At 44.2% G+C, this 15710-nt stretch overlaps 1 protein-coding gene across 4 annotated transcripts in view; it reads right to left on the bottom strand.

The window, feature by feature from the left end:
- The window catches only part of PRR5L (proline rich 5 like), a 53758-nt gene extending 39848 nt beyond the window's left edge, over positions 1–13910 (bottom strand). For 2 of the 4 annotated variants that reach the window (XM_051621506.1, XM_051621510.1), the window contains exon 1: positions 12877–13256. The gene's annotated coding sequence lies outside the window, so the exon portion shown is untranslated. Of the gene's footprint in view, positions 1–12876; positions 13258–13799 lie in introns of those variants that run through there. The other 2 variants (XM_051621507.1, XM_051621509.1) reach the window with 2 other exon arrangements.
- Between the last annotated feature and the right edge of the window lie 1800 nt (positions 13911–15710).

Genomic DNA, 15710 nt, shown 5'->3' with positions numbered 1-15710 from the left:
ACATTGCTGACACATTTTCAATGTGTCAGCAATTGTAACCATGTGAGAAATCCTCCAAGGAAAAAATATAGCAACCTGGAGAGCCACAGAGAGACATTTCTCACAACACACCAAAAGATGTCCACAAGGCAAAGTGTAAGTATAACAGTTGTTTCTGATGCAAAATAAGTACCTGCACCAATGTTTGTCATCTCCAAGTTCCAAAGCTGACAGCATGAGGAACTCAATGAGTGACAGCTCGCTTTTCCCAGAAGTGCAGTAAAATTTCTAGCTCTTAACAAAGAGCACATCTTTTTCAGAGCTATAATATGCAATGTGTTACTTTAGGTCCATTGTAGGCATTTAACAGGCTAGAAAGCAGTGGTTAAGATGCGTGTACTAGTCCACAAGTCTCTGCATATCTCTATTCCAGGTGCTGTAAGTAAATACAAGTATCTTTCTCCCTAGCAATAAAATAATTTTATAAAGTTGCAATTATATTAATTTGAGCTAGATTAAGTTGCAAGGGGAAAGCTTAAATTTGGAAATGGCCACCCTGAAGGCAAGCTAGCCACCAAATAGTATCCAAAGATAATTGACCCTCATGGTATCCAAACTGGAAATGCCAAAGTCTGGGAGAAGGACTATATTTGCCCCATACTCACAGCCCATTAAAACTATTTTTGGAGTTTCATAAAGCTTGAAGTAACAGTTCATTTAGTGGAAAACAGACTTTTGGCACAAGCAGTTTGTAGATCCTGTGAACCTGAAGCAAAACAAGGAAGAAACACTCTCACCATTGATTATAAAAGACAGGAAGATCTGCAGACTAAAGTGCAGCAACTGCATAAGAGATCCAGCCACATCAAGATAATTACAGAATTTTAGAATGGGTTGGGTTGGAAGGGACCTTAAAGATCATCTAGTTCCAACCCCAATGCATGGCAGGGACACCTCCTGCTAGATCAGATTGCTCCAAGTCCCAACACATACATGAATATAAATAACAGGATGAGTGTGCCTGAGTGCCAGCTGGTCATTGAGCTCTTCCTGGATGAGTGCAGCATGGCTAAGGAGCATGAACTGGCCTTTTCAGTGCAGTACAGGGGTGTGGGACCACAGTTAGGGTGGCCAAGGCAGAAATACTTCTGTTGACTTGCCATGGGCCCTGTAGGACCCTAGCAGCAGGCAGAAAAATCACAGAATCTTAGAATGGTTTGAGTTGGAAGGGACCTTAAAAGTCATCTAGTTCCAACTCCCCTGCATGGGCAGGGACACCTCACACGCAACCAGGTTGCTCAAAGCTCCATCCAACCTGCCCTTGAACACTTCCAGGGATGGGGCTTCTACAACTTCCCTGGGCAACCTATTCCACTGTCTCACCACCCTCACAGTAAAGAATTTCTTCCTAATACCTAACCTAAATCTACATTCTTTCAGTCTAAAACCATTACCACTTGTCCTATCACTGTATGTCCTTATATAAAGTCCCTCCCCAGGTCTTCTGTAGGCCCCCTTCAGGTACTGACAGGCTGATATAAGGTCTCCCCAGACCCTTCTCTTCTCTAGGCTGAACAACCCCAATTGTCTCAGCCTGTCTTCATAGGAGAGGTGCTTCATCTGTCTGATCATCTTTGTGGTCCTCCTCTGGGTTCACTCCAACAGCTTTATGTCCTTCCTGTGCTGGGGGCTCCAGAATTGGACACAATTCTCCACTTGCGGTCTCATGAGAGCCAAGTAGAGGAGTACCACCTCCCTCAACCTGCTGGCCACACTTCTTTTGATGCAGCCCAGGATACAGTTGGTTTGCTGGGCTGAAAGTGCACATTGCAGGCTCACATTGAGCTTCTCATCAACCAGCATCCCAAGCCCTTTTCCTCAGAGCTGTTCTCAATCCATTTTCTGTCCAGGCTGTGATTCTGTTTTGGATTGGTCCAATCCAGGTATAGAACCTTGCATGTGGCCTTCTTGAATTTTGTGAAGCTGGCATGGGCCCACCTCTCAAGCCCCTCAAGGTTCCTCTGGATGGCATCTCTTCCCTCCAGTGTGTCAACCACACCACAACACTTGGCATTGTCAGCAAACCTACTCAATTCCACTGTCCATGTCACCAACAAAGATGTTAAACAGCACCAATCCAAATACTGACCCTTGAGGAACGCCACTCATCACTGGTCTCCATTTGGACATCAAGCTGTTGACTGTTACTCTTTGACCACTGATACAATGCTCCAGCTGCTGTGGCAGTGCTTTTTTTGTGGTATCAGGGCATTTCAAACTGCTTGCCAGCTGATACATCCTAAAACATTCCCCACTCTCCTCTCCTCATCTCACTCAATGACCTGGCATGTCTTTCTTTTGCAAGAACCTTATCATAACATAGATATTGCTCTTCCTTCCCTTCCCTTGGTCTTTTTTTTCTCTTATATTTGATTATAATTTCAAAACCCAGCTATCAAAACCCTCTTTATCTCTAACATGTCTGTCATCTTTGTAAAACCCAGGTTCTCGAGTGAGCAAACTCTTCAGAGCTGGAAGTCAGTGTTCTCAACTGGGGGATAAAATCAGAATGATGACTTAAACTGACATCAATGTATTTTCATCCACTTTCATTCATCACATCTGAGTAAATACTTTAAGGTTAATCTGAATGTTTAAAGACAAGAATCAAACACAGAAAGACAGGCATTTATAAAAAACAGGACAGTCATCAAGCCGGGAATTTCTTATTGTTTGTTTTCCATTAGCCATGAAAACCAACAGAGAAATAATTATAAAACTATTTAATGAAAAAACCTAGATCCATCTCTCTTTACCAAAGAAAGAATAACCTGAAGAAAAAGTTGGAAACAATTCCCCTAAATTATGAATCTTCATTATAATCTTGGGCCAAACAAGCAAAAAGCCCATGGTAACTGAGATTTAACAAAAGAACAGACTTAAATTCCTCTGATGCCTTCCCTGGAAGACTCAACAACAGCTGCTAACAGAAGTGACAGGGCAGCAAAAACTTAAAAACTTCTTTTGCTTCTTAGAAGAAAATTTGCACCAATGCTATTTCACACCAAATTCACACCAAACACCACAAGTAAAAAAGTAACTTTAAACCAGATGTCAATGGAATGAAAGGGAAAGTGGAGAAATCACAGGACCCTCAATTAATCCAAATGAGCATTTTCAAAGTCTCCTGAAACAAAGGAACAGAGAATGGGGGTTATCCAGATATGTGATGTTTTACCATCTAAACATTTCTTAGTTATAAAAAACAACTCCCTTCATGAAGATAGATATCTACTTGCTCATTTTCCATCCCTTATATGCTTTGCATAATTGTGACAGCGATGACTTATGACCATAAAATACATAAACTGCAACACACGCCAGAATTTTTTGTAATTATTTTGTGTGTGGAAGAAGTATAATCTTAAGAAAAATCCCCCACTTGCACTAAGTCTAGAGACCCATTAGGAGCAGATTCATCCTTCCTCAGACCCAAAAAATATGTTGGAAGCTGTTTAGATTCTTCTTAAACAATTCCACTTTCAGCCCAGAAAATCCTCAACAAAGTATGTGATTGTCAAAATCCTTGATTCAAATTCAACTGACAAGATCTGAAGGCACTATTTCTGACACAAATTCCTCATTTATTTGCTACACAGCCATACTTAGAAGTGGAAAAGCAGCCCACAACCTGTAACTTCAAATCTTTTAGGTCATCGCTACTACATATGAACTTGGTTTATATTTTAAGAAAACACAGCATTTGACACTGTTAAATTTACAACATATTCAATCCCTCTTATAGCCCTGAATTGCTCAGTTTCTTAAAAATAAACAAGGTCTGCTTTTCAGAAGGAGAGAAGATTATCAAATTGAGATTTATTCAATAACAGTTATTTTTCTGGTTAACATTGATCAGAAGCTGTGTCTTAGATGTATGTCAGAAGTTATTGTAAGCAAGAGTGTAAAAAATATTGGGAGGCAGTCTAGTGCCCAATCTCATGGCATGGTTCTTCTACACCCTCATCTTTTCATGCCTTCACACCTCTGGAAATCTAGCTCATGAAAATTTGATTGCTTACTCCACAGCCCATCAAAAACAATAGGAATCTACATATTGATGATAATAGGATTTGAGTCAAGCCCGGAAACAGCAAGGAAAACTGCAGATGCTTTGTCTTGTAAGCAGTTGCAGACCTTGAATGATAGCTTCTTCTACCCATATATCAATGCCACTTGTTTCTGTAATCCCACCAACAAAACCACTTCAGAAATTTTGCAATATGAAACTCTAATGAAGCTGTGAACAGGGATTGCAGGCCGTAGGCACAATCAGGGTCCATACCCCTACTCTTCAGCACAACAGCAGGATTCAGACAGGAAGGACAGTGCTCCATTCAGCTGTGCCCCAGATGCTGTACCATGGGGGAATGCAAGGTGCTTCTTCAAGCTCTCTGTGCACGTTACAGAAATATCCCATGCAGGCTCAGCCCAAAGTGGACATGTCACTCAGTCCTACAAAGCACACCTTTCACTAAGCATTCTTGGAGGATTACTAATAAGAGCAAGAATAATTATCACCATTTTTTGGCTGAGGAAATGAAGTTGCAAAGATGGTGGGAAAAAAAGGAGAGTTTATGGCCACTGGAAAAAGGGGCAGGCCACTCAGGATGACTACAATGATGTTGTGAGGCTGTGCAGGGAGAAAATCAAAAGGGCCAAAAAGCCTAGCTAGAAATCAATCTGGCTGCAGCAGTCAAAGGCAACAAGTAATGCTGCTAAATATCATAACAACAAAAGGAGGGCAAAGAAAAATGTCTGTCTTTTATTGGATGGAGGGGGAAACATAGAGACAAAGGATGAGGAAAAGTCTGAGGTACTTCATGCCTTCTTTGCTTCAGTCTTTAATAGCAAGACCAGTTGCTCTCCAGGTACCCAGCCCCATGAGCTTGAAGACAGTGACAGAGAGCAGAATGGAATCCCCATAATCCAAGGGGAAATGGTTAGTGATCTGCTACACCACTTGGACACACACTACTCTACAGGGCCAGATGGTATCCTCCTAAAGGTCCTGAGAGAGCTGGCAGAAGTGCTCTGGCTAGCAGGAGTAGGGAAGTGATTGTGCCCCTGTACTCTGCACTGGTGAGACCACACTTCAAATACTGTGTTCAATTTTTGGGCCACTTACTACACGAAGGATGTTGAGGTGCTGAAGCAAGTGCAGAGAAGGGCAACAAAGCTGATGAAGGGTCTGGAGGACAAGTCTTATGAAGAGTGTCTGAAGGAACTGGGGTTGTTCAGTCTCGTCTCTTTCCCCTAGTAACAAGCAACAATAGAAGATTCAATGTCCTCAAGTCATGTCAGGAGAGGTTTCGATTAGACATTAGAAGAAACTTCTTCACTGAAAGGATAATTAAACAGTGGACCTGGCTGCCCAGGGAGGTGATTGAATCACCATCCCTGAAGGTGTTTAAAAGATGTTTAGATGTGGTGCTTAGGTAGAGTTAAGTTAATCATTGGTAGAGTCAGATTAACGGTTGGACTTGATGATCTTAAAGGTCTCTCCCAACCAGAACAATACTGTGATTCTGTGTGATTCTGTGATTCTATGAAGTGAGTTACCCAGGTCTTCCACCTCCCAAGACAGGATCCTATTCACCATAGAATACCCCTCTAAGCTCTTTTAATGTAGCTTTTCAAATTATTCCACAGAGTTGGAGAGAACAAGGATTCATCTGTGCTAACACATTTCCTTTCCAAAGCTGACTCAATATCGAAAGGTATCAGTTTTTAAAATAATTATTCTTTTGCTGGGCTACTCCACCATGAAGGCAGCAACTTGGTGCCTCACAAATAGTCTAGAGGTGTCCTACTGGCCTCAGCTATACTTAATTAAACTTGATAGATTTTAACTATCAAGATGAATTGTGTGAAACAAGTTATATCAACAGAATACGGCTTCACCAAGGGCAAATCCTGTGTGATTCATTTGGTGGCCTTCTACAATGGGGTCACAGCATCAGTGAATAAAGCAAGAGCAACCGATGTCATCTATTTGACCTGTGCAAAGCTTTCGACACTGTCCTGCATGACATCATAGTATTGAAACTGGAATGATATGGATTCACCTGTTGGGTAAGGAACTGGGTGGATGGTCACACTCAGTGAGTGGTGATCCATGCCTTGATGTTCAGATGGAGACCTGTTACAAGTGAGTGGTGTTCCCCCAGGGTCAGTACTCAGACCGGTGCTATTTAACATCTTTGTCTGTGACATGGACAGTGGCATTGCGTACACTCTCAGCAAGTTTGCCAATGACACCAAACTGTGTGGTGAGGTCGACATGTTGGAAGGGAGGGATGCCATCCAGAGGGATCTTGAAAGGCTTCAGCAGCGGGCTTGTGCAAACTGCATGAAGTTCAACAAGGCTAAATGCAAGGTCCTGCACATGGGTTGAGGCAATCCCAAGCACAAATACAGGCTGGGTGGAGAATGGATCGAAAACAATCCAGAGGAGAAGGACTTAGGGGTGATGGTGGACAAGAAGTTCAACACGAGCCATCAGTGTGCACTTGCAGCCCAGAAAGCCAACTGTGTCCTAGGCTGCATCATAAGAAGCGTGGACAGCAGGTCAAGGGAGGTGATTCTCCCACTTTACTCAGCTCTTGTGAGACCCCACCTGGAGTACTGTGTCCTATTCTGGAACCCCCAACATAAGAAGGACATGGAGCACCTGGAGCAAGTCCAGAGGAGGGCCACAAAGATGATTGGTGGGCTGGAGCACCTCTCCTATGAAGACAGGCTGAGAGAGTTGAGGTTGCTCAGCCTGCAGAAGACTCTGGGGAGACTTCATAGCAGCTTTCCAGTATTTGAAGGGGGCCTACTGGGAAGCTGGGGAGGGTTTTTTTATGAGGACTTGTAGTGAGAGGACAAGGGGTAACGGATTAAAACTGGAGGAGGGGAGATTTAGATTGGACATTAGGAGGAAATTCTACAGTGTGAGGGTGGTGATACACTGGAACAGGCTGCCCTGGGAAGTTGTGGAAGCCCCATCCCTGGAAGTGTCCAAGGGCAGGTTAGACTGGGCTCTGAGCAACCTGATCTATTGGGAGGTGTCTCTCCCCATGCAGGGGGGTTGGAACTAGATGATCTTTAAGGTCACTTTCAACTCAAACCATTCTACAATTCTATGATTCTATGGATATGGGAAAATAGCCCTCTCAATACTAAGTGCTGACACTCTGGTATACACTCATATAACCAACAAGTGTACTGATATTCTTTGACTACTCAAAACAATATCTCACATTCCCTTTCTTCTTAGTACACACTCATCTTCACAATGAGACCCTAGCATCCCTGCCATCCTCCCCCATCTTTTTGAGATTCCCTCTTCAAATTGAGCCCACATAATGTCTTTATTCGTAATACATTTCAAACAAATTCACAAACAGATCTAACTTGACTTTGATAGAGCCATGCAACATTTGAAAAAAAAAAAAAACACCTTAGTGGTTTCCACTTAGTTATGCTTTGAGTTCCTGAGGTTAAAGCAAATCTGAAACTCAAAGCGAAACTCTGCTAAGACTAAGAGGAACTGTATGATAAGAGGAAGGGGGGAAAACTTTTGCATTTATCCCATCATGGTCTAAGAAAGCTTCTCTGGAATTCAGAGACCACTGCAACCCCTTTGTACTTGATGGCCAGTTAGAAGTAAGACTGCTCCTTCACATCTATATACATGATAGTACAATTCCTTATTAAAAAATGTAACAAAACAGCAGCAGCACAGAGCAAGCCAGTTCAATGTGATCAGGTCATAGTAGACCCCATACTGAAAAAGATATTTTGTAATAAAGGAGTAGCATCTAAGATGATAAAGTTATTTTGTTCTCCAACACAGGTTTTCTGTGTTACTTCAAAAATATTAGTTAATTCTTCCAACTCACATCATTCAAAAATGGAAAAAATTGCTATGACCATTAAAAGGTGCTACATGTTTGCAAAACACTCTGAAAAATGCTTGGGTAGAGAATAGAGGAGTACACTTCATTAGAATCAGTTAGTTGATCAGCATGAAGTCAGAGAGAAATTTGAATTAGATGCACTAACAAGTCATTTGTTTGCCCAGGTAAAGGGCAACTCCTCTGCTTAGTGACAGAGCTCTAGGAGGAAATGAGTAGGTTGAGGGGAGTGTGAGAGAGAGATGTACTACTGGAATCTACCTTCCCTGCCACAGACCCAGTAGACAGACAGGATGAACGCTACGGAGAATTCCCTATCTTTTCTCTGCCTTGCTAAACACAGTGATGTAAAGGATAGGGGACAACAAGTTCCTGACTGGCGCAGCAGATGCATCTGCTCTGTGACTACACCATGTGGCATAACAGGTATGAGGGTCTGCAAGTGGCACCAAACAATGAGGAAGACAAGTGTTACTCTAGCTTGGAGGTGTCACCGAGGTTGTTATCCTACAGCCTGCATCATCAAAACTGCCTCCATAAAGAAAAAAAGGACAAGTCATTTTCATAGAAGACTCCCTTCTGAAGGGAACGGAAGGCCCAACATGCAGAATAGGCCCACTTCCCAGTCTGCTGCCTCCCTGGAGCCTGGGTTAGACACGAAGAGAAAGCCCCTACCCTGGTGGGTATAATAATCCTCAGATTATTATCCATTACTGATTTTTCAGGGAGGCAGCAATAAAATTGTTACAAAAAGTCCAGGGTAAATTAAAAGAGACTTCAAGACCTTGGGACTGGGCTAAGGGATCAGGAGCACAAGTGGTGTTCTCTTCTATCCCTCCAGTTGCAGCAAATGATGAGAGAAGGAATGGGAAGAGCCAGCAGATCAATACCTGGCTCTAAGTCTGGTATCACCAGAAGGATTCTGGTTTTTTTCTTATCACAAGTCAGTTTACATGACACCAGGGCTGCTGGCAACAGAGTACACCTGTCTCAAAGAGGAAAAAGGATTTTAGCATAGGAATTACTAGGGCTCATCAATAGAGCTTTAAAGTAGATTAGAAAGGTGAAGGGGATAAAATCAGGCTCACTAGAGATAAGACTGGGGGTGGCATGCCAATGTTTGTGTGATCATGTGCTAGCAAGGTCCTTCAGTCTGCTGTCTCAGTGAAGGCAGGAGATGGAGAGCCATGCAGTAGCAAATACACCAGGGTTATTCATGGCTTTGAAATTGCTGAAGCACCTGAGAGTGACCAGGTAGGAATTTGGACTTCTCCCCTCAGAAAGATGGTGGCATCATCAGCTCAACTGAATTGCATCTACACTGTTGAGTGTTCATGGATAAGAATCAGGGGGAAGGCCAATTACGCAGGTATCACAACGAGAATCTGTTACAGACCACCCAACCAGGATGAAGAGGCAGACGAAATATTCTATAAGCAACTCGAAAAAGTCTCATGATCACTAGCCCTTCTTCTCATGGGGGACATCAACTTAGCAGATGTCTGCTGGAAATACAATACAGCAGAGAGGAAGCAGTCTAGGAGGCTCCTGGAGTGTGTGGAACACAACTGGTGAGTGAGACAACTAGGGAAGGTGCCCCACTGGACCTGCTGCTTGTGAACAGAAAAGGAGGGTTGGAGGCTGTCTTGGTTATAGCAAACATGAAATTATAGAGTTTTTGATTCTCAGAGAAGTAAGTAGGACGGTAAGCAGAACCACTACCTTGGGCAGACTGACCTGTTTAGGAGACTGGTTGATGGAGTCTCTTGGGAGGCAGTCCTGAAGGACAAAGGAGTCCAGGAAGGCTGGATGCTCTTTAAAAAAATAAATCTTAAAGGTGCAGGAGCAGGCTGTCCCTGTGTGTCAAAAAAACAAGCCAGTGGGGAAAACCAGCCTGGCTGAACAGAGTTTTGGCTGGAACTCAAGAAAAAAACAGAAGGTTTATGGCCTCTGAAAGAAGAGGCCAGCAACTCACAAGGACTACAGAGATGTTAGACTACACAGGGAGAAAAGCAGAAAGGCCAAAACCCAGCTAGAACTTAATCTGTCTACTGCCATAAAGCAAATACAAGGAGGGCAAAGAATAATGTCTATCCTTTATAGGATGCTGGGGGAAACACGAAGACAAAGGATGAGGAAAAGTCTGAGGTACTTCATGCCTTCTTTGCCTCAGTCTTTAATAGCAAGACCAGTTTTTCTCTGAGTACCCAGCCTCATGAGCTGGAAGACAGTGACAGGGAGCAGAACAGAGCCCTCATAATCCAAGGGGAAATGGTTAGTGACCTGCTACACCAGTTGGACACAAACACTACTCTATGAAGGCAGATGGGATCCACCTAAAGGGTCCTGAGAGAGCTGGCAGAAGTGCTCAATATGCCACATTCCATGACCAGGTCCTACACGATTGGAGGTTAGCGAATGTGACCCTCATCTACAAGAAGGGCCAGAAGGAGGATCCAGGGAACTACAGGCCTTTTAGTCTGACCTTGGTGCTGGGGAAGGTTATGAAGCAGATCATCTTGAGTGCCAGCATGCAGCATGTGCAGGACAACTGGGTGATCAGGTCCATTCAACATGGGTTCATGAAAGGCAGGTCCTGCTTGACAAATCTGATCTCCTGTGACAAGGTGACCCACCAAGTGGATGAGGGAAGAGCTGTGGATGTTATCTACCTTGACTTTAGTAAAGCTTTTGATACATTTTCCTACAGCATTCTCATGGAGAAAATGGCATTGCATGGCTCGGATGGGCGTTCTATTCATTGGGTAAAAAACTGGCTGGCTCTGGCTGACCAAGCCTAAAGAGTTGTAGCAAATGGAGTTAAATCCAGCTGGTGACTAATCACAAATGGTGTTCCCCACTACTGGCCTCAGTACTGGGGCCAGTTTTTATTAATATCTTTATCAATGATCGGGATGAAGGGAATGAGTGCACCCTCAGTAAGTTTGCAGATGACACCAAATTGGGCATGAGTACTTGTCTGCTCAAGGGTAGAAAGGGTCTGCAGAGGGACCTGGACAGGCTGCATTGATGGGCCAAGGCCAATTGTATGAGGCTTAATAAGGCCAAGTGTTGGGTCCTGCACTCGGACTACAACAACCCCAGGCAACGCTACAGGCTTGGGGAAGAGTGGCTGGAAAGCATCCCAGAGGAAAAGGACCTGAGGATGTTGGTCGACATATGGCTTAATATGAGCCAGCAGTGTGCCAAGGTGGCCAAGAAGGCCAAGAACATCTTGGCTTGTACGAGAAATAGTGTGGCCAGCAGGAGTAGAGAAGTGATTGTGCCACTGGTGAGGCGGCACCTCAAATACTGTGTTCAATTTGTAGGAAATATGGCTATTAAATTGAATTAGCAAAAAAATACTCCTATATGAGCTTGAGTGTGCTTGAACTTCTCTGTCAACCCTTGGCACTGCCAATTTGCAGCTACTATCCATATAGTACCCAGTGCAATGCACTATACCTGACTTGACAGCTATTTCAGTCAGAGATTCAGGACACCTCCATCATAAACAATCATGGAATAATTTATGTCTGGAAAAGTTTCTTCCTAGCTTCACTGAAAAGCAGCTGTTTTTTGACCCAAGTCCAAGAATTCTCCTCCATCTAAATATGTTCTAGAAGTTCACAGCACTGAAACCTTAGAAAGAATGCCATACGTTGTCTAAGAACTCTGTATCAAGAGCATACATTGTCTGAGATTACTGTGAAATTTCAGTTCACTTGGAATGTGAAGTCTGCTTTTTCTTGTGTTTGGAACATCATATTTTTTTTTAGTTCAGGACTTTGATAGCACTTTTAAGTTAATGAATCTTTTACATGTAACAGCTGAAAAAAAAGAAAGATTGCAAACCTAGAGGAATGTCTCAGCACTCAGCCTATTTTACATCCTTCACACAGCTGTAAAATAGCTGGCATAACTTACTGCACATATTTTAGCTATAGATCCAAAATGCTAACAAAGTTCTTCAGAGGGGTCAGAAGACAGTATTTTACCCCTAGCTAGGTGGTTCCCTAAGTTTCGGTAAAGTAAGTTTATTGGGAGAGCACAATATTGGGTCTCCATTATCTATTTATAGATTAGGGACTAATACACAGTGGGACTATGCTATCTGTTTTAGAAAAAAACTATGTAGGCTACACATCAGCCTCTGTGCCTTGTGCATGCTGCTTTACCACGAAATAAGATCTTTGGGTATATACATTAAATATGCATGCACATACAGTACAATATGCAAGATGTAAACAGCTCTTGCATGCTGATTCAGGTACTGATGAGTTCTGCATAACTGAAACCTTTTATATCACAAAACTGCAGCATTGCCTATAAATATGCTCAGAGCTTGTTCCTGACAAAAAAATCCCCTAGTCGAGACAGCCCACTTATATGAACAAATCATCATCTGACTGGAAAAGGCAGGGAAAAAATAGCAGTGCTTTAGACTATTCAGGATAGACAGCCAGGAGCTGTGTTGACTGGTGTCACTGCTGGCATGATGTGAAGCTATGGCTGACGTCACGCAGAGAAGAAGGTAGAAGGGAATGGGGTTTGGCAGGAACAGAGAGGTAGATTATGTTCACAAAAATGGAAAGCGCTATAAACATTCCTAGGCCAGAGAGGCTCTGCGTGCTAGCCAGGGAAACACGGGTGGCATCACCATGGGGGAGAGGCCCAAGGAAAGAGAGAAAGGGATGGAGCTACACTTTTGTAAGCAGGCAGATTTCTACTCTTTTGTCTCCTCTTGCAGCAGCTACATGCTAATTCATTTAGAGGAAGAGGGGAAAAAAATACCTTTTCTTTCACTCCCGGTTTCAGAATTATTGTGACTTCTGGAGGGAAGGGTTAGAACTAGACATTTGGTTTGGAAATTACTCGGTAGAGCTAGGGAGTCAGAGGGTCTATTTCTAGTATTTTTAAAGGGGGAACTTACCCAGGTTCTATGTCTGCGCTTGCGTCAGAGGCACAGCCGTACGAGCGGAGCCGGCTCAGCTTGCTCCCTTCCGCAAGCCGCTCCGCGGCAAACATCCCCTTTGCACCGGCAATGGCGCCCTTTTGATGCTGCCACTTCGCTGCCTCCGCGGGCCAGGCAGACCCACCCGGCCGTCGCCGAACCCCCCGTGGCCGCGCAGCCCTCTCCAAGCGGGCCAGCGCCCGGCAGAGCCTCTCGCACTGCCCCCCGCTGGGCTGCTGAGCGGGCGGCTGCGGTGGGCGCGCCACTCCGCGCCCCTACGCCGCCGAGAGAGGGACGTGCCGCCTCTTAGCCGCTGTCAAAAAATTTCACCAACTGGCCAGGATTTTACACTTCCTGGCTGTCGGCCAGCCTTGATTTTTACAATCTGCCTCTTGCTGGCTCCTCCCGGCAGACAAAAGGCCGCCGGGCCGGGCTGAGGGGGCGCAGCCGGGCTGGCCTCGCGGGGCAGCGGGAGCTGCCGGTCCAGGACTCCCAGCCTTCTGCGGTGAGGGGGAAGCCCGCCCCGACCCGTCCCGGCATAGTCAGGAAGTTTACATTCTTCTGACCTTTAGTGAGAAAAAGGGAAGGGAAAGAATGGAGGAGCACCGGAGGCCTTTCCCGGGGCAGGACGGCCGTGCCGAGCCCCGCGGGGCCCTTCCCCGCTTCCACCCGAGGCGCCTCCCCAGCCTCGACTCCGTCTCTCCTCAGGGGTCTCTCTCCCCGAGTCGGCCGGGGGATGCCGAACCTGCCGCTTGCTCCTCGCAGGCGTGGCTCGGGGCACGGAATTTGTGTTCACAGAGAGATACATATAAAGAAACGGGTCAGTATAGCCAATAAAACGTCCAGCACGGGGGAAGGGCATGTGCCGTTTAAAGATAGGGATTATTTTATTTTGCTCTTACCGTTCAAGGTTCCTTTGGCAGCCGAAGCCTGTGCAGTTTGCTCCGTTCAGCTGTCACAGCAGATACCAGACAGGAAACTGCTGAAAAAACCCCCACGTGTAATTCGGAGTCCTTAAGGAGATTAAAATCCCACAATAAGTTGCAGTCAGCGAGCATTCAAATGGAATGTATAATTCAAATAGTGGTGCCAACTTTTAGAAAGCTATTTATTAATTTAAAGTGCAGAGATTATTACATGTTTAAAGAGGACAAACTAAATTTGTTAAGTAGTATCATTTCCTCTAACTGCTTAGTGTCAGAGAATAGAATCATAGAATGGTTTGTGTTGGAAGGGTCCTTTAAAGGTCATCTAGTCCACCCCCTATGCAGTGAGCAGGGACATCTCCAACTAGATCAGGTTGCTGAGAGTTCTGTCAAAACTGACCTTGAATGTTTCCAGGGATGAGGCATCTACCACCTTTCTGGGCTACATGTTCCAGTGTCTCACCACTCTAATTGTAAAAAACTTCTTCCTAATACCTCGTCTAAATCTACACTCTTTCAGTTTAAAACCATTATCCCTTGTCCTATCATAACAGGCCTTGCTGAAATGTTTGTCACCTTTTCTGTAGGCTTCCTTTAAGTACTGGAAGGCTGCAATAAGGTCTACCCAGGGCTTTCTCTTCTCCGGGTTGAACAACCCCAACTCTCTCAGCCTGTCTTCGTAAGAGCGGTGCTCCAGCCCTCAGATCAATTTTGTGGTCCTCCTCTGGACATGCTCCAACAGCTCCATGTCTTCCCTGAGGGGATTTTGTTGATTAATTTGTGCATGGTAGTGCTGGTTCTGGGTAACACAATGCAATGCTTGTTAAGATATTCAAATCGTAACTTTACAACTGAGTTGCATCTGGTTTTAAAATGAGAAAAGTAATGCTACTCTGGAGCCAGTATGTTAATCCATCAGCCCATGCTGGGATCCTCTAACACTTTTAACTTGTTCTGTAGATAACCATAGCCAGCTTAGGTGAGAAGACTTGCTGTATTTGTGTGTAAAAGAGGTATTGTCGTGTCTGTCTTCCTCTTATGCTATTTCTAGATGTGTACCACAAAGACTCAATGTGGTACTGTGAACCTCACCTTCTACTCATTGCTACTGCTTGTTATACAAATGGGATTTACTGTTATGAACATGAAATTAGTACCTGGGGCTTGAAGAGAGGACTTTATTGCAGGGTATATGAACACATACAAAAACATGTTTCCCATCCCAGACTGATGTGGCATATGGGAGCTGATACTATCCAGCACATAAAATTTTAGTGCATCTGTTAATCTACTAACAATTAGAAATGCCTATTGTCATTCATTCTGCACCTGCTTTTTAAGGCAACAGTTCCTAATTTTTCAGATACAGCATTGCTGAAGTGGAGTTTGAGTGGTGGTCTCAATCTGTGGCTCATGATACAGCTGGGAAATGACCACCACTATGGGTAGACTGACTGCACACAACATAGATTTAATGTGACTATCCTCTTGTATGGCTGGACTCCTAATTGTGAGAGAAGAGGGAGCATAGACCTAAAAAGATTGCTGCCACTGCAATGGGAGGAAAGGAGATGTTCTCTTTGATTTACTCATTAGGAAGAAGTGAGGCTTCTGTGGAAAGAACAGAGTCTGTGTCCCTGGGAGTAAGGGTCCCCAGTTGCCTTATGCAGAAACATGGGTACTTCCGAGACTGTAACATGCAGCAAGGGCAGACAAGAAAGACAGTTAGAAACATTAGCCTAGAAGAGACAGATAAAATACTTATATGGGAATAATTTTGTCTAACTTTAGCTATTTGAGATTATGCAAAATACACGTATTTTTCAAAGTTAGGTAAGGTAAATCCTGTCCTAAAATTTACCTGAGTGGAATAGAGTTGCAGTGAAA

The sequence above is a fragment of the Apus apus genome, chromosome 5 (assembly GCF_020740795.1).
Source record: "Apus apus isolate bApuApu2 chromosome 5, bApuApu2.pri.cur, whole genome shotgun sequence".
NCBI lineage: Eukaryota > Metazoa > Chordata > Aves > Apodiformes > Apodidae > Apus > Apus apus.
Note: the sequence above shows the minus strand (reverse complement) of the source record. Positions and strands in the feature narration are given on the sequence as shown.